This window comes from Ovis aries, chromosome 3 (genome assembly GCF_016772045.2).
Source record: "Ovis aries strain OAR_USU_Benz2616 breed Rambouillet chromosome 3, ARS-UI_Ramb_v3.0, whole genome shotgun sequence".
NCBI classification, from domain to species: Eukaryota; Metazoa; Chordata; class Mammalia; order Artiodactyla; family Bovidae; genus Ovis; species Ovis aries.
This window is the reverse complement of record NC_056056.1, coordinates 96,110,024-96,129,935: the sequence shown is the minus strand read 5'-3', so window position 1 is coordinate 96,129,935 and position 19,912 is coordinate 96,110,024. Positions and strand designations below refer to the sequence as shown.

The following is a 19,912-nucleotide window of genomic DNA, read 5'->3' as shown; positions in this document are numbered from 1 at the left end:
CTTACATAATTCAGTTCACTTCAGTTGCTCAGTTGTGTCCTACTCTTTGCGACCCCATGAATCACAGCACGCCAGGCCTCCCTGTCCATCACCAGCTCCCAGAGTTCACCCAAACTCATGTCAATTGAGTCAGTGATACCATCCAGCCATCTCATCCTCTGTCGTCTCCTTCATCTCCTGCCCCCAATCCCTCCCAACATCAGAGTCTTTTCCAATTGAGTCAGCTCTTCGCATGAGGTGGACAAAGTATTGGAGTTTCAGCTTTAGCATTGGTCCTTCCAATGAACACCGAGGGCTGATCTCCTTTAGAATGGACTGGCTGGATCTCCTTGCAGTCCATGAGACTCTCAAGAGTCTTCTCCAACACCACAGTTCAAAAGCATCAATTCTTCAGCACTCAGTTTTCTTCACAGTCCAACTCTCACATCCATTCATGACCACTGGAAAAACCATAGCCTTGACTAGATGGACCTCTGTTGGCAAAGTAATATCTCTGCTTTTTAATATGCTATCTAGGTTGGTCATAACCTTCCTTCCAAGGAGTAAGCATCTTTTAATTTCATGGCTGCAGTCACCATCTGCAGTGATTTTGGAGTCCAAAAAAATAAAGTCTGACACTCTTTCCACTGTGTCCCCATCTATTTCCCATACAGTTGGGACCAGACGCCATAATCTTCGTTTTCTGAATGTTGAGTTTTAAGCCAACTTTTTCACTCTCCTCTTTCACTTTCATCAAGAGGCTTTTTAGTTCCTCTTCACTTTCTGCCATAAGGGTGGTGTCATCTACATATCTGAGGTTATTGATATTTCTCCCAGCAATCTTGATTCCAGCTTGTGCTTCTTCCAGCCTAGCATTTCTCATGATGTACTCTGCATAGAAGTTAAATAAGCAGGGTGACAATATACAGCCTTGATGTACTCCTTTTCCTATTTGGAACCAGTCTGTTGTTCCATGTCCAGTTCTAACTGTTGCTTCCTGACCTGCATACAGGTTTCTCAAGAGGCAAGTCAGGTGGTCTGGTATTCCCATCTCTTTCAGAATTTTCCACACTTTATTGTGATCCACACAGTCAAAGGCTTTGGCATAGTCAATAAAGCAGAAATAAATGTTTTTCTGGAACTCTCTTGCTTTTTCCATGATCCAGCGGATGTTGGCAATTTGATCTCTGGTTCCTCTGCCTTTTCTAAAACCAGCTTGAACATCAGAAAGTTCACAGTTCACATACTGCTGAAGCCTGGCTTGGAGAATTTTGAGCATTACTTTACTAGCATGTGAGATGAGTGCAATTGTGTGGTAGTTTGAGCATTCTTTGGCATTGCCTTTCTTTAGGATTGGAATGAAAACTGACCTTTTCCAGTCCTGTGGCCACTGCTGAGTTTTCCAAATTTGCTGGCATATTGAGTGCAGCACTTTCACAGCATCACCTTTCAGGATTTGAAATAGCTCAATTGGAATTCTATCACCTCCACTAGCTTTGTTCATAGTGATGCTTTCTAAGGCCCACTTGACTTCACATTCCAGGATGTCTGGCTCTAAATGAGTGATTGCACCATCGTGGTTATCTTGGTCATGAAGCTCTTTTTTTGTACAGTTCTTCTGTGTATTCTTGCCATCTCTTCTTAATATCTTCTGCTTCTGTTAGGTCCATACCATTTCTGTCCTTTATTGAGCCCATCTTTGCATGAAATGTTCCCTTGGTATCTCTAATTTTCTTGAAGAGATCTCTGCTGCTGCTGCTAATTCGCTTCAGTCGTGTCCGACTCTGTGCGACCCCATAGATGGCAGCCCACCAGGCTCCCCCGTCCCTGGGATTCTCTGGGCAAGAACACTGGGGTGGGTTGCCATTTCCTTCTTCAATGCATGAAAGTAAGTGAAAGTGAAGTGCTCAGTCATGTCTGACTCTTAGCGACCCCATGGACTGCAGCCTAGAAGGCTCCTCCATCCATGGGATTTTCCAGGCAAGAGTACTGGAGTGGGATGCCTTTGCCTTCTCCTTGAAGAGATCTCTAGTCTTTCCCATTCTGTTGTTTTCCTCTATTTCTTTACATTGACCGCTGAGGAGGGCTTTCTTATCTCTCCTTGCTATTCTTTGAAACTCTGCATTCAAATGGGAATATCTTTCCTTTTCTCCTTTGCTTTTTGCTTCTCTTCTTTTCACAGCTATTTGTAAGGCCTCCTCAGACAGTCATTTTTCTTTTTTTGCATTTCTTTTCCATGGGGATGGTCTTGATCCCTGTATTCTGTACAATGTCATGAACCTCCATGCATAGTTCGTCAGGCACTCTGTCTATCAGATCTAGTCCCTTATATCTATTTCTCACTCCCACTGTATAATCATAAGGGATTTGATTTAGGTCATACCTGAGTGGTCTAGTGGTTTTCCCTACTTTCTTCAATTTAAGTCTGAATTTGGCAATAAGGAGTTCATGATCCGAGCCACAGTCAGCTCCCAGTCTTGTTTTTGTTGACTGTATAGAGCTCCTCCATCTTTGGCTGCAAAGAATATAATCAATCTGATTTCGGTGTTGACCATCTGGTGATATCCATGTGTAGAGTCTTCTCTTGTGTTGTTGGAAGAGGGTGTTTGCTATGACCAGTGTGTTCTCTTGGCAAAACTCTATTAGCCTTTGCCCTGCTTCATTCCATATTCTAAGGCCAAATTTGCCTGTTACCCCAGGTGTTTCTTGACTTCCTACTTTTGCATTCTAGTCCCCTATAATGAAAAGGACATCTTTTTGGGGTATTAGTTCTGAAAGGTCCTATAGGTCTTCATAGAACTGTTCAACTTCAGCTTCTTCAGTGTTACTGGTTGGGGCATAGACTTGGATAACTGTGATATTGAATGGTTTGCCTTGGAGACAAACAGAGATCATTCTGTCGTTTTTGAGATTGCATCCAAGTACTGCATTTCGGACTCTCTTATTGACCATGATGGCTACTCCATGATATCTACACAATAGTAGGTGTAACGGTCATCTGAGTTAAACTCACCCACTCCAGTCCATTTTAGTTCACTGATTCCTAGAATGTCAGCGTTCACTCTTGCCATCTCCTGTTTGACCACTTCCAATTTGCCTTGATTCATGGACCTAACATTCCAGGTTCCTATGCAATATTGCTCTTTACAGCATTGGACCTTGCTTCTATCACCAGTCACATCCACAACTAGGTATTGTGTTTGCTTTGGCTCCATCCCTTCATTCTTTCTGGAGTTATTTCTCCACTGATGTCCAGTAGCATATTGGGCACCTACTGACCTGGGGAGTTCTTCTTTCAGTAGCCTATCATTTTGCCTTTTCATACTGTTCATGGGGTTCTCAAGGCAAGAATACTGAAGTGGTTTGCCATTCCCTTCTCCAGTGGACCACATTCTGTCAGACCTCTCCACCATGACCCGTCTGTCTTGGGTGGCCCCATGGGCATGGCTTAGTTTCATTGAGTTAGACAAGGCTGTGGTCTGTGTGATCAGATTGGCTAGTTTTCTGTGATTATGGTTTCAGTGTGTCTGCCCTCTGATGCCCTCTTGTAACACCTACCATCTCACTTGGGTTTCTCTTACCTTGGATGTGGGGCATGTCTTCACAGCTGCTCCAGCAAAGCGCAGCCGCTGCTCCTTACCTTGGACAAGGTCGCATACTTCACAGTCCTTCAAATTCAATGTCATGTTTTGTTTATGAACGTATTACTGAACTCAGATTCGGCTGCTCAGTACTCAAAGGCCAATACTCAAAAAGACAAGTGCTAGTAGGAATGGAAAAGTTGCTTTATTCGGGAGGACCTGGGGAGATGGCAGACTCCTGTTCAAAAGCCTGTCCCAACCCCAAAGATTCTGCTTGATCATGAAAGATTTTTTGTTTGTTTGTTTGTGTTTGTGATCATGAAAATTTTTAAGTGGAGAATCATTTGGGAAGGGTATCAACATCTTCATTATCTTCCACTGTGTGCAGACTTTCTTCTGATTGGTTGGTGGAAAGGTAAAAGGAACCTTGTGCTCACCCTGAAGTTACCGTCCTCCACTTGAGTGGAGGCTTTTGTTCCTACAGAAGAGCTCAAAAATATTGTTATGTATATTCACTGGGGCTTCCCAGGTGGCTCAGTGGGAAAGAACCCACCTGCCAATGTAGGAGACACAGGAGATGACAGTTGGATCCTTGGGTTGGGAAGATCCCCTGGAGAAGGAAATGGCAGCCCACTTCAGTATTCTTGCCTGGAGAATCCCACGGACACAGGAACCTGGCAGGCTATAGTCCATAGGGTCACCAAGAGTCGGACATGACTGTTGGAGGAAGGGGAACCCCTTCTATGATCTGAGAGTGGGCTCTTATCTAACACTTGGAAATGAATTGTCCAAGGAGACATACATGCTGACGAAGCAGGAGACTTTATTGCGAAGGGGCTTCTAGGTGGAGAGCAGAACTGCTCTGTCTCAAGTCTCACAGTCTCGGGTTTTATGGTGATGGATTAATTTCCAGGTTTTCTTTGGCCAATCATTATGACTCAGAGTCCTTCCTGGTGGTGCACGCATTGCTCAGCCAAGATGGATGCCAGAAAGGATTCTGGGAGGTGGTAGGATATATAGTGATTCCTTTTGACCTTTTCTGAACTCTTCCTGTTGGTGGTGGCTTATTAGTTCCATGTTCCTTACCAGGACCTCTGTCATAAAATAACTCATGAAAATGGTTACTGTGGTGCCTGGCCTGGGTGGATGGTTTCAGTCAGTGTGTTTCCCCTAACATGACTGTGGCTGAGCATGAGCACAGAGTTGCACGCATATTTCTTGAGGAGGAGCCAGGACCCTGCCTTACGGTTGTACTATTGTTTCTTGTCAGTTCCTCCTTAGTTTCTGCATTCTTTCCCTCCCCTAATAAACAACTAGTTTAATCTGCTCTGTGGAATTCAGAGAAGGTCAAGGATACTGAGTGAAGCTTATTCCCTGTACAAACAAAAAATGGGGGACAAAGAATTTGTACCCAGGAGGTCCCCACAGGGTCCTGCTCTCTTTTGTCAGCTTAAAAAATGTTCATAACCTAAAAGTTGAGGATTATGTTTTATTCATCGGGAAATTTTAGGACTTCAAGTCCAGGAGATAGCATCTCAACATCTCTCGTTTCTCCCTGAGAGATGCTCTGAGATCACAGATATTCTCCTTCCTGAGTGCCCTTTGGGCTCACCAGATCCCATTGCAGGGCTGCAATCACTGAGACTGGGACATCCTTGTTTACTGATATGGCAGGAAATATTCCATTTTTCACTTTTAAAAATACACATTATATGTGTAGTTCTAATCAGTTGTGTAAATAACTTTTACATTATTTCAAATACACATTTTAATGCATGTGCTTGTCATCATGTAGCATGAATTTGCCAAATAAACTGTAGGAATGGGTTTAGGAATTCCTCTTTCAAAAAGCTTTTCCTCATCTCTTGGTGCTCTGTCAAAGACTGAACCTAAGAAGTATCTAACGGTTCCTCAGATATCTCTAGGAAAGCTCTTCATTGGCCGATATAAGAGAATTAAAACTGGCTTTTGGCTTCTGCTAGAAAATTCAGGGTGCTGGTTAAGACTCAGTGTTAAAGAGCTTTGCTGGATAGTGGGGGAAAACTGGTTACTTTTAAGAAATGAATCTGTTAGAATCACAAAATTTATTACAAATCAGGGACAGGCAGAAACTGACAACACTGTGTTTTGATACTTTGTAACTAATACATGTCAGTCAAGTTTCAGGAGGATGGATGATGGGGTAGGGATGGAAGAGTTACAGGATAAAAGTCAATGAGGCCATGTAGGTAGAGAATTACCACACTGTGTGTATGTACTTTACACCTTTGAGGTGAGTAAACTTCATCTGAGAAATAAATTTATATAGTTTTAAATCTTAAAGCAAGTGTTTAGAGGCTATGTAACCTTATCATTAAAGATTGCATTCTATAGGAAATTACATTTTTTTTAAAAAAAATCTTTAAATCAGGATGTCCTAAGGGGAAATTTTCAACAAATTAGACAGGGCAAACTTTAATGCTAGTTATATGCAAAATAAGTGCAGAATAAAGGGACAATCGCTCTAATTGATTTATGTATATACACACATGGCAGATTTTACTCTGATTGAACCACACGTAAGAGCTCTCCTGGTGGCTCAGTGGTAAAGGTCTGCCTGCCAGTGCAGGAGATGAGGGTTCAGTCCCTGGGTCGGGAAGATCTCCTGGAGAAGGAAACGGCAACCCCCTCCAGTATTCTTGCCTGGGAAATCCGTGGACAGAGGGGCCTGGTGGGCTACAGTCCATAGGCTCACAAAGAATTGGACCCGACTTAGCAACAAAACAACATCATCAAACACACTTAATGGTCCATTCATTGCTTTGTCTTCTCAAAGGCCTGTGTGTCCCTTTTAAAAAGTATTGGTGTCTGATTCTCAGCCCCCTAGATTCTGATGTCATTAGTCTGCAGTCAACCAGGATGTTGGAATTTCTTAAAAATTCCCTGATGATCCCATTGCAGCTGAGGGTGACGGCCACGATACACACGCCATCAGGGCAGGGCCAGTGAAGGTTATAATTTGTTTCCATCTGAGCATAGAACTAGTTTAGGTTTGTCAGTTTTCTGCCCTTTCTGGTTCCTTAAAAGGAGACTTTCCTATCTGGTGATTTGGCAGTGCTTAATAGCTACCACTCTTGGAATTAAATGAAAAACAACTTCCACTAATCGTATAGTGACCGAGTTACTAGTCACAGAAAAGGCCTCAGTTCTGGACCTTAGTTCAGTCACCTTTGCGTGACTGAGAACTGCTTTCTGTGACATGTGACTCTTCAAGCTTCCATTCTGCTCCGTCCCAGCTGGGAGGGGCACTTTGTGCCTACCCTGGCCTGGACAAAATCTCTGAGAGTTCCTTTCCAGCCCAGAGATTTTCTTTCCACTTGACCTGCTTCTCCAACTCTAATTCCCCACTTTTGAAGCCGACCATGGTATAAAGGTCACTTTGCAATGAGCTGCTTGGGATTACACATTAACCATTTTATCAGGCTTCCAAGAGTTTTTAAGCCCAGCTTTGGCCAGAGGCTTTTTAGAGTCGATTCCTTTGAAACCATGTGACTCAGATTGGGATGTGAATCCACACAGCCAGGACTCAAACCCAGCCAAAACCCATCTTGGGACTTGAATCCACAATCTTTTAACTGAGATCACATACCTGGTTTCAGGACTTAATGAGGCTCAGGTTCTACATGTCTTATTGCATAAAAAATTCAGTGCTAGGCAAAGTGATAGCTAAGAAGTACATTTATTTAGAGTGAAACACTCCACAGAGTTGGGCCATCTCAAGAGGTGAGAGCAGTCCCCAAATATGGCTTGGTTAGTTTTTACGGGTTGGGTACTTTCATAGGCTAATGAATGGGAAGATTATTCCTACTATTTGGGGGAAGGGGTAGGGATTTCCAGGAATTGGGCCACCACCCACTTTTTGATCTTTAACATGCAGCCTTGGAACTGTCACGGCACTGGTCGGTATGTTACTTAGCTTGCTGATGTGTTATAGTGGGTATACACTGAGGCTTAAGGTCTAGAGGAAGTCAACTCATCTTGGGCCTATTTGGTTGTAATCAGTGTATGCCATGTCCTCAGACTATATCATTCTTTGAAAGTTTGTGCCCTGCCCCATTCCCTCCTGTTTCACCTTTATTCAGTATAAAATGTGAAACTTCCCTGGTGGCTCAGACAGTAAGGCATCTGCCTACAATCTGGGAGACCTGGGTTCAAACCCTGGGTCAGGAAGATCTCTTGGAGATGGAAATGGTAACCCACTCTAGTATTCTTGCCTGGAAAATCCCATGGATGCAGGAGCCTGGTAGGCTACAGTCCATGGGATCACAAAAAGTCGGACATGACTGAGCAACTTCACTTTCTTTTCTTTCAGTATGAAAAGCAATTAAATGTTTTATTATGGAAAATTCAAATTTACGCAAAAGTGGTTTGTAGCCGAATGACCTCCCTCAATGTACCCATCACCCAGCTTTAATGGTTACCAGCTAATTCATGCCTAATCTTGTGCCTCTGTTTCAATCCACTACTCCAGATACACACACCATGTTATGCTGAATCAAATCCCACACACCATATCAATCCATCTGTCAATATTTTAGTAGGTGACTCTGAATGATAAGGCTGTTTCTTTCTTCCCTCATTTTTTTTATTATGGTAAAAATATGCTTAATATAAAATTTACTGTCTTAACTACTTTTAAGAATGTAGTTTAGTGGTGTGCATGCTCAGTAGCTTCAATCATATCCAACTCTTTGTGACCTTCCAACAACACAAGAGAAGACTCTACACATGGACATCACCAGATGGTAAATACCAAAATCAGATTGATTATATTCTTTGCAGCCAAAGATGGAGAAGCTCTATACAGTCAGCAAAAACAAAACTGGGAGCTGACTGTGGCTCAGATCATGAACTCCTTATTGCCAAATTCAGACTTAAATTGAAGAAGGTAGGGAAAACCACTAGACTATTCAGGTATGACCTAAATCAAATCCCTTACAATTGTACAGTAGAAGTGACAAATAGATTCAAGGGATTAGATCTGATAGACTGCGTGCCTGAAGAACTATGGATGAAAGTTCATGACATTGTACAGGAGGCAGTGATCAAGACCATCCCCAAGAAAAAGAAATGCAAAAAAGGAAAAATGGTTGTCTTAGGAGGCCTTATAAATAGCTCTGAAAAGAAGAGAAGTGAAAGGCAAAGGAGTAAAGTGAAGATATACCCATTTGAAAGCGGAATTCCAAAGAATAACAAGGAGAGATAAGAAAGCCTTCCTCAGCGATCAAATGCAAAGAAATAGAGGAAAACAACAGAATGGGAAAGACTAGAGATCTCTTCAAGAAAATTAGATACCAAGGGAACATTTCATGCAAAGATGGGGGCAATAAAGGACAGAAATGGTATGGGGCTAACAGAGGCAGAAGATATTAAGAAGAGGTGGCAAGAATACACAGAAGAACTGTACAAAAAATATCTTCATGACCCAGGTAATCAAGATGGTGTGATCACTCACCTAGAGCCAGACATCCTGGTATGCGAAGTCAAGTGGGCCTTAGGAAGCATCACTATGAACAAAGCTAGTGGAGGTGATGAAATTATAGTTGAGCTATTTCAAATCCTGAAAGATGATGCTGTGAAAGTGCTGCACTCAATGTGCCAGCAAATTTGGAAAACTCAGCAGTGGCTACAGGACTGGAAAAAAGTTAGTTTTCACTCCAATCCCAAAGAAAGGCAATGCCAGAGAATGCTCAAACTACCACACAAATTACACTCATCTCACACACTAACAAAGTATTACTCAAAATTCTCCAAGCCAGGCTTCAATCATATGTGAACCATGAACTTCCAGATGTTCAAGCTGGATTTAGAAAAGGCAGTGGAACCAGAAATCAAATTGCCAACATCCGCTGGATCATTGAAAAACCAAGAGAGTTCCAGAAAAACATCTACTTCTGTTTTATTGACTATGCCAAAGCCTTTGACTGTGTGGATCACAATAAACTGCGAAAAATTCTGAAAGAAATGGGAATACCAGACCACCTGACCTGCCTCCTGAGAAATCTGTATGCAGGTCAGGAAGCAACAGTTAGAACCAAACACAGAACAACAGACTGGTTTTAAATCAGGAAAGGAGTATGTCAAGGCAGTATATTTTCATCCTGCTTATTTAACTTATATACAGAATTCATCATGCGAAATGCTAGGCTGGATGAAGCACTAGCTGGAATCAAGATTGCTGGGAGAAATATCAATAACCTCAGATATGCAGATGACACCACCCTCATGGCAGAAAGTGAAGAGGAACTAAAGAGCCTCTTGATGAAAGTAAAAGAGGAGAGCACAAAAGTTGGCTTAAAACTCAACATTCAGAAAACCAAGATCATGGCATCTTGCCTCATCACTTCATGGCAAACAGATGGGGAAACAATGGAAACAGTGACAGACTTTATTTTCTTGGGCTCCAAAATCACTGCAGATGGTGACTGCAGCCATGAAATTAAAAGATCCTTGATTCTTGGAACAAAAGTTATGACCAACCTAGACAGCTTATTAAAAAACAGAGACATTACTTTGCCAAAAAAGGTCTGTCTAGTCAAGGCTATGGTTTTTCCAGTAGTCATGTATGGATGTGAGAGTTGAATTATAAAAAAAAGCTGAGTGCCAAAGAATTGATGCTTTTGAACTGTGGTGTTGGAGAAGTCTCTTGGGAGTCCCTTGGACTGCAAGGAGATCCAAACAGTCCATCCTAAAGGAAATCTGTCCTGAATATTCATTGGAAGGACTGATGCTGAAGCTGAAACTCCAATACTCTGGCCACCTGATGTGAAGAAATGACTCAGTGGAAAAGACCCTGATGTTGGGAAAGATTGAAGGTGGAAAGCGAAGGGGATGACCGAGGATGAGATGGTTGGATGGCATCACCGACACAATGGACATGAGTTTGAGTAAGCTCCGGGAGTTGGTGATGGAGTGCTGGCATGCTGCAGTCCATCAGGTCGCAAAGAGTCAGACGACTGAGCGACTGAACTGAGCTGAGCTTATGTATGGAAAGATGAAAGCATTTCGACTCACAGAAATCATTCCCTTCATATGCATCTCAGCTACCTGGGACCAGCGTCCTGCTTCTTGATTTTTTAATATCCTTTGTTCCTCACCATAGGGAGTGGTGGCAGCCAACAACTCTTGGATCAAAGACATGGTTCTCACACTTGGGCACTCTGTTTTTAGAAACTCATATTTGGAGGCCTGAAATCACTAATGGCTATGACATCCTTGTTTACTGATAAGGTAGCAAATATTCCATTTCACAGTCCACACACTGCATTTGGGAGATTTATCTTCTACATCTTTTTCAATCTACAGGTCCCTTCTCGTTTATTTTTCCCTTGCAGTAGTCATTATTTCTAAAGAAACTGCGTTGTTTTTCCTATATGGTTTTCTAAATACTGGATTTTGTTAACTGCATCCCTGCAGCTGAGTTTTCCATGTTCCTCTGTACCTGTTTTTCCTGAAAGTGCAGTTGAGTTCAGACTTATTTGATTCCTAACTGACTTTTCCACAAGACTGTTTCACGGGTGGTAATGTTTGCTTCCATCAGAAGGCAGATCCTGCCCAGCTGACCTTTGTGTGTATGTCTGTGATGTTACTAGACTCTGATGATCATTGCTTAGATCATTTTGAAAAATCTTTTTAAAAAGGTGGGGGGCACTTCTCTGGCGGTCCAGTGGTTAGGACTCCACACTTCCAATGCAGGAGGTGTGGGTTCAGTCCCTGGTAGAGGAACTAAGATCCCACATGCTGCTCAGCATGGCCAAAAGTTTATTTTAAAAAAAACAAGCCAGTTAAACCCCATGATTGTTGAGAGCTCCTTTTCCCAGTCATTTCCTCATAGCCAGACTTCACCCAAAGTAATCATTGAGGCCTCACTGCCTCAAAGAGGAAGGAGCAAGCATTTAATGGAGCTACTCTGGGTAGGAGACCAGAAAGGACAGTAGGGAAGAAATGATGGTCCCTATCCTCAAAAAGCCTGATGTCTATTTGGAGAGGCAGGTATACACTGAAACAATGAGCAAAGATGGCTGACTAAAAATTAAACGTCATTTTAGCCTCTGGGCCCTGGAAGTCAGGAACTTTACTTGGAACAATCTGTAGCAGAGTTGCCTGTATCTGACCCATATATTCTGAGGTAAACCGGTCTAGGATAAGACCTGGACGTCAAGATTTTAACACATTATTGACTGAAGGAGTTTTTGCAGAAACTTACGCCTGTGGCATTAATATGTCTCTAGTCACTAATGTGTTAAAAGTATTCGAAGGGACTTCTAAGGTGGCACAGTGGATAGGAATCTGCTTCTCAATGCAGGAGACATGGGTTCAAACCCTGGTTCGGGAAGATTCCATATGCCTCAGAGCAACTAAGCCTGTGTGTCGCAACTACTGAGCCTGCGCTCTAGAGCCCGTGAACTGCAGTTGCTGGGCCAGCCTGCTGCAACTACTGGAGCCCGTCCGTCTAGATCCTGCGCTCCACTATGAGAAGCCTGTGCATTGAAACAAAGAGAAGCCCCCGATTGTAGCAACTAAATAAAAAGCCCATGTGCAGCAACAAAGCCCCAGTGCAGCCCACAAAGAGTATCTGAGGGGTTTTGTTTGTTTATCACCTCGGGTCTTCGTTGCAGCTTGCGAGCTCTTTTGTTGCAGCATCCTGACTTAGTTGCCTCATGGCATGTGGGGTCTTAGTTCCCTAACCAGGGATCAAACCCACCTTCCCTGCAATGGAAGGCAGATTCTTAACAACAGGACCACCTGGGAAGGCCCATCTCAGGTATATTTATATGCAACTAAGTTTAAGAATCATCATCCTAGGATAGCAGTTCTTAAAGTATGGAATATTACTCAGTCATAAAAAAGAATGAAATAATGCCTTTTGCAGCAACGTGGATGGACCTGGAGATTATCACACTAAGTGAAGTCAGACAGAGAATGACAAATAGCATATGATATCACTTATATGTGGAATCTAAAAGAATTATACAAGTGAACTTATTTACAAACCAGAAAGAGACTCACAGACATAGAAAACAAGCAGAGTTACCAAAGGGGAAAGCAGGTGGGGGTAGGGGATAAATTAGAGCTTTGGGATTAAAAGATACACACTACCGTATGTAAAATAGAAAAACAACAAGGACCTAATATATAACACAGGGAACTATAGTCAATATCTTGTAATAACCTACAACTACACCTACAGTGTGTTTCCACCTACAGTTGAAAATGACCTAAAAAAGAATCACTTCGCTGTATACCTGAAACTGACGCAGCCTTGTAAATCAGCTATACTTCAGTAAAAAACTTTAAAAAGAAACGCAGAATTTGGGCCCCTTCCCAGACCTGCTGAATTAGAACCTGCATTCTAACAGGATCCCCAAGGTACTTGCATGCTCACTAGAGTTTGAGATATGCTAGTGTAGAGGTATGCACTCTACTTTAAAAATCAGAGAAAAGAAAGTATCGAATGACCAAGTTGGAAAAGAGCCTTCAGAGATCCACTCCACCTCTTCAGCTGGGGTTCTCAGAGCCATTCTAAGGGAAGAGCCCATATTCCCTTCGATATAAAAAGAATGGGATCCATGTGCACAGAGCTCTTTACCAGCATTGGGACCTCAGACAAGCCCAGCTATCCCTGAGCCACACAGTTCTATATGACTGTAGGGTAGAGGCTCATGCAGGGCACAAATAACCTAGGAGTTTCTATGGCAAGCCTACCCTGCTCGTGGTGTGTATTCAGGCAGCAGGAATTTTAAAAATCTCTTTGCTGCTGCAGCTAAGTGGCTTCAGTCGTGTCTGACTCTGTGCGACCCCAGAGATGGCAGCCCACCAGGCTCCCCCGTCCCTGGGATTCTCCAGACACCTCTTTAGGCAGTTCTAATAAACAGTCAAAGTTGAAAACCAAGCTACAGACCTTGGGTTCTCTCCATGTTTCTATGTTCTACTCAAGGTGAAAGGGAGCTTAATTTCTAGCTGTAGTCATTAAAAACATAAAATCAAGTTCAGGTCTTGGGCTTACTGTTTCAATATCTGGATTCCCAAAATAGTAGCAAGGACAACTGAAGACATATCCGCAGTGAAGCTGTTGAGTATCCTGGACTTTTTTAAAAATCAAGTTCTCAAGGGATGCTGGTAGCAGGAGTCTAGTTCTGACATTGCCTTGAACCTGGAAACAGATAGTTTTGCTTTTCTGCAGACTGTGCTCAGGTTGGTTGAGACCTTGTCTGCACACAGCGCTTTTTTTTAAATGAAGGCAACTTTTGAGATAAAAATGGGCAATTTGAGTGATTAAATAGGAGAAAGACTCTCAGGGAGAAGAGAAACCATCTCCTCACCAAAACATTTGGACCTGTCCTTTGGTTTCTTCCTTGCAAACCCTTACGTTTATACAACTTTTAGAAAAACTTTGGAGGGATATCATAGAGACTTGGATCTAGCATAATTTAAATAATGTTCTCCCAAACATATTTCCCAATTAAAGATGTCCGCTATACCTTTGCGAGTCTCCAAGGCAAGTCCCCGAGTCTCTGCTCCAGCCCCATGTTTTCAGTCTTCACCTCCCAGGACTCTAGTCAAACTTTCCCATTCTTCAGAGTTTGAAATAGTTAGCAGTTGCAAGCTATCATTTATACAGTGGATAAACAACAAGGTCCTGTTAATAGCACAGGGAACTTTATTCAATGTCCTATAATAAACTAAAATGGAAAAGAATATGAAAAGTTTATATATATAAATAGCTTCCCTGGTGGCTCAGACAGAAAGAATCCACCTGCAATGCAGAGACCTGGGTTTGATCCCTGGGTTGGGAAGATCCCCTGGAGGAGGGCATGGCAATCCACTCCAGAATTCTTGCCTGGAGAATCAGCATGGACAGAGGAGCCTGGCAGGCTACAGTCCGTGGGGTCGCAGAGTCAGACACAACTGAGTAACTAAACAGAGAAAAGCACACAGCGTATTAGTTCAGTTCAGTTGCTCAGTCATGTCCGACTCTTTGCGACCCCATGGATTGCAGCACACTAGGCTTCCCTGTCCATCACCAACTCCCGGAGATTGCTCAAACTCATGTCCATTGAGTCAGTGATGTCATCCAGCCATCTCATCCTCTGTCATCCCCTTCTCCTCCTGCCTTCAATCTTTCCCAGCATCAGGGTCTTTTCCAATGAGTCAATTCTTCACCTCAGGTGGCCAAAGTATTGGAGTTTCAGCTTCAGCATCAGTCCTTCCAATGAATATTGGATCTCCTTGCTGGCCAATGGACTCTCAAGAGTCTTCTCCAACATCACAGCTCAAAAGCATCAATTCTTAGGCATTCAGGTTTCTTTATAGTCCAACTCTCACATCCCTACATGACTACTGGAAAAACTATAGCTTTGACTGTATGGACCTTTGCTGGCAAAGTAATGTCTCTGCTTTTTAATATGCTGTCTAGGATTGTCATAGCTTTTCTTCCAAGAATCAAGCATCTTTTAATTTCACGGCTGCAGTCACCGTCTGCAGTGATTTTGGAGCCCAATAAAATAAAGTCTGTCACTGTTTCCATTGTTTCCCCATCTATTTGCCATGAAGTGACAGAACTGGATGCCATGATCTTAATTTTTTGAATGTTGAGTTTAAGCCAGCTTAAACAGTCAACAAAAACATGTATATTAGGAAAAAAGTCCTCTTCATCCTGTGTCCCTCTAAGCCCCTAAGGTCCTTCCAGGCTCCCAGTTAACTATTCTCAAATGAATGTATTGAATCAGGATGTTAAACATTGATATAGCAAAGTACTCACACAATTGTGTGAAGAGGAAATCTGACAAAGGAAAAGATATTTAACCTCACATGTAGTCAAAAGAATGCAAATATGATATAATTTTTCAATTACTAAATGAGCAAAGTTGAAAAGGAATGACAATATTAGAGTCTGAGAGACTTGAGAGAAATGTGAGGTCTCCTGTACGCTAGTGGAAATAAGAATCGGCATGGCTTTCTGGAGAACAGTTTGACAATGTATGTCATACACATAAAAATGTGCAGACAGGGGCCAAGGATATTCAAACCAACCTTATTTACAATACAGAGTAATTAGAAATCATATAAATGTCTACCAAATTAGGATTATTCACATAAATTTTGGTCTGCTCATACAGTGGCATGCTAAAGAGCCTTTAAAATGATATGAATATTTATAGGTTTTATAGAGATAAAATGTCTAGCAGGTAATACGGTTCTTTAGCACTGAACATGGGCTTCCCTGGTGACTCAGATCTGCCTGCAATGTGGGAGACCGGGGTTTGATCCCTGGGTGGGAGAAAAGCATGGCAACCCACTCCAGTATTCTTGCCCTGGAGAATTCCGTGGATAGAGGAGCCTGTCCATGGGGTTACAGTCCATGGGGTTGCAAGGAGTCGGACGCGACTGAGAGACTTTCATTTCATTTCATAGATGTGAAAGGATATCCATTAGATACCACGGCCTTAATACTGTCATTAATGTAAAATGTGTGTGTGAGTGTGCATGCTCGCATACACAGAGATCTAATATGTAGGTCATCATAATATCAACCATAATGTCGTCTGGCTGGAAGAGCCTTGAATGCCTGTACTTTCTTATTTGCTTATTGTCTCTCAGTTTACAAAAGCAATGCTCTTTCCTTTTACATTTACAAAGCTGACAGAATGTGCATTATGTGCCAGGCGCTTCTCTAATTGCTATAAATTATTATTATTCCGGAAGGAAACAAAGGTGGTAAGAGATTGAGTAACATGTTCAAAGTCCATAGCTAGTAAATGTGAAGCTGGGATTCAAAACCGGGTTGTCTTGTTCCACAGGCTGCACTCTTACTATACTGAAAGTGAAAGCGTTAGTTACTCAGTTGTGTCTGACTCTTTGCAACCTCATGGACTGTAGCCCGCCAGGCTCCTCTGTCCATGAAACTCTTCAGGCAAGAATACTGGAGTAAGTAACCACTCCCTTTTTCAGAGGATCTTCGCCACCCAAGGATCGAACCTGGGTCTCTTGCCTTTCAGGTGGATGCTTTACCATCTGAGCCACCAGGGAAGAAAAGTCCATAGCTGGTGAATGTAAAGCTGGGATTCAAACTGGTTGTCTTGCTACGTAGGCTGCACTCTTACAATACTAATTAACACAATAGAGTGAAAATGTCTTAAATCTTGCCCCCAACAACCTCATACCTCCCTTCAGAAGTAATCATTTAACCATCTGATAGGCATCCATCCAAAAGTGCTGCCGGATTTGTTCAGACACAGGTGTAAAGGCCCCCATGCACACATGCACGTGTTTTTCTTCTTGTTATAAAATGGGATGATATTGTCCATCCTGTCAGTACACATAGTTCATCCTCATACTTTTTATCTCTGAGGGGTATTCCGTGGCATGGACACATGGAACTGATACGACAAAGTCCTTACTGAACACTGGTGGTTTCCAATTCTTCACCCTAATGGACAAAGCTGAAGTGAGCGTCTCCTAGTATCCACATTACTGTGTGCAGATGTGCGATGCTACTCCTGTGATAACTTCCTAGAATTTGAACTACTGGGTTGAAAGACAAAAGAGGCTCCCCAGTTCCTCACCCCAAGAAGGCTGTGTGGCTACACTATATATTTATACACACGATATATATATACAAACACACATGATATAAATATGCACACTATATATATACACACATACTATGTACCTACATACAATATCTGAGTGCCCACCTCCCCATGTTTCCACCCACACAGGAAGTTGTCAATCTTTTAAATTTCTGCCAATATGAGAAGCAAAGGATGTTGTTTCATTTGCAACAACATTCATTTTAAATTTGTCCATTTTGGGTAGTGCTGTGTCTTTGTTACTGTGCAGACTTTTCTCTAGTTGCGGTGAGCGGGAGCTGCTCTCTAGCTGTGATGCCTGGGCTTGTCATTGCAGTGGCTTCCCTTGTCGCTGAGCATGGGCTTAAGGGTTGCATGCTTCAGCGGTCACAGTAGGTGAGCTCAGTAGCCGTAGTTCCTGGCCTCTAGAGCACAGGCTCAATAGCTATGGCACACAGGCTAGCTGCTCCTCGGTGTGCGGAATCTTCTGTGATAAGGGATCAAACATGTGTCTCCTGCATTGGCAGAAGGATTCCTACCACTGGGCCACCTGAGAAGCCCCCACAACATTCTCTAAGTGTTCTCGATTAGTAGGAAAGTTGAACATCTTTTCAGAGGTTTATTGCCCACCTTCATTTCTTTTCAGAATTGTTCACTTTTCAGTTGGGTAATTTGAGTTTTTCCTATTGTTGTGAAGAAGCTTCGCGGATTTCCCTGCCAGTTCAGTGGTGAAGACTTGCACTTCCAATGCAGGGGTGTGGGTTTGATCCCTAGTCAGGGAACTAGATCCCACATGCCACGTGGTGCAGCCAGAAAAAAAAAAAAGCCTTTGATGTCCTGTTTGAGGCAAATATTTTCTGAGTATATTGCATTTCTTTGAACTTTATTTATGTCTTACTGTGTTATGCACAGGTTTTAGTATATTTTTGTAGAACAAAGTGCCCATTTCTTTTCCTTTATGGTTTTACATACTGTTTAGGAAGTCTTTCTCCCCAACCAAGGATATAAGAATATAATATTATAATAAGAATTATAATATATTATATTATATAATAATATATAATATATATTATATTATATAATGTTATAGTAAGAATATAATATTCCCCTATATTCTCTTCTAGTATGTTTATATTTATGTTTATAGATTTTCACATTGTTATTTAATTGTGGCAAGATAGATATAACATAAATTTTACCATTTGAGCCATCTTGAAGTGTACAGTTCAGTGACATTAAGTACATTCGCATTGTTACAGAACCATCACTACCATCCATCTCCTGAATGCCTTCATCCAGCAAAACTGAAACTCTATTGCCCTTAAACAGCAATTCCTCCACCCGTCTCTCGTCAGCCCCTAGCAAGCACCTGTCTCTATGGATTTGACTACTCTATGCCCCTCATATAAGTGGAATCTTACAGTATTTGTCCTTTTGTGGCTGGCTTATTTCGCTTAGCATAATGTCTTCAAGTTTCATCCATGCTGCAGCATGTGTCAAGATTTCCTTTTTTTTAAGGCTCAACAATATTCCATTATAGATAATTTTTTGTTTAGCCTTTAATCCATGTAGAATTTAGTAGTGTTTGGTAAGAAGTAGGGACTTCATTTGTTTATACTTAGGTTGGTTATCTTTTACTTTTTATCATTGTATTTATTCATATATTGGCTGTGCTGGGTCCTCATTGCAGCACGTGGCCTCTTCATTTCACACAGGCTTCTCTACAAGCAGTGCATGGTTGTGGTGCATGGGTTTAGTTGCCCACTGGCACATGGGATCTGAATTCCCTGAGCAGGGATTGAACCCTTGTCCCCTGCATTGGAAGGAGTACTATTAACCACTGGACCACCAGGGTAATCCCTGCTGCTGCTGCTGCTGCTGCTGCCAAGTCGCTTCAGTCGTGTCCGACTCTGTGCGACCCCATAGACGGCAGCCCACCAGGCTCCCCCGTCCATGGGATTCTCCAGGCAAGAACACTGGAGTGGGTTGCCATGTCCTTCTCCAACGCATGAAAGTGAAAAGTGAAAGTGAAGTCGCTCAGTCGTGTCCGACTCTTAGCGACCCCATAGACTGCAGCCTACCAGGTTCCTCCGTCCATGGGATTTTCCAGGCAAGAGTACTGGTGTGGGGTGCCATTGCCTTCTCCAGGGTAGTCCCTAGTGGACTTTTAAACAACTCCTCCATCAAAACTCAGACCCCCATGGGGGCTCAGGTATGTTTCTGGGCTGTTGTTTTCTAGGTCCCTTTGTCTATATCTGGGCTGGAATTATAATGCTTTAATTACTCAAGGTTTTCAGTAAGTTTTTATACCTGCTAAAGGCATGTCCCATCCCCATCCTTCTTTTTTAGACTTTCCCTAACTATGCTCTGACATTCCCCAACTATCCTCTTTTTCAGAGGAACTTTAGAGTTAGTCACAGCCCAAAAACATTCCCATAGGATTTTGACTGGAATAGTTTGAAGCTACTCAGAAATTTGAGGTCAATATTTAATAAAACTGAGCTAGCAGGTCTCCAGCCAGGAGTCTCTGCTTCCTTGTGGCTCTACAGGCTGTCCAGTGCTGCCCCCTGCAGAGGAGTTACAGGCCAGCGCTGCCTCTGCCAGCGGCCCGAGGCCTTCCCATGTGGCCACCCCCTCAGCCTATGATCCCGAGGCTTCTAGAAAGGACAAATCCTTACATATCTTTGGCTTAATTTCTTTCCTCCCATAAATTACATTTGGATTTTACCCTGAACTTTCAGA

General features: G+C 42.5%; 1 protein-coding gene across 4 annotated transcripts in view; it reads left to right on the top strand.

Moving 5' to 3' along the window:
• The window catches only part of SLC4A5 (solute carrier family 4 member 5), a 123,194-nt gene that overhangs the window by 56,959 nt on the left and 46,323 nt on the right, over nucleotides 1-19,912 (top strand). The gene's annotated exons all lie outside the window — the stretch shown is intronic.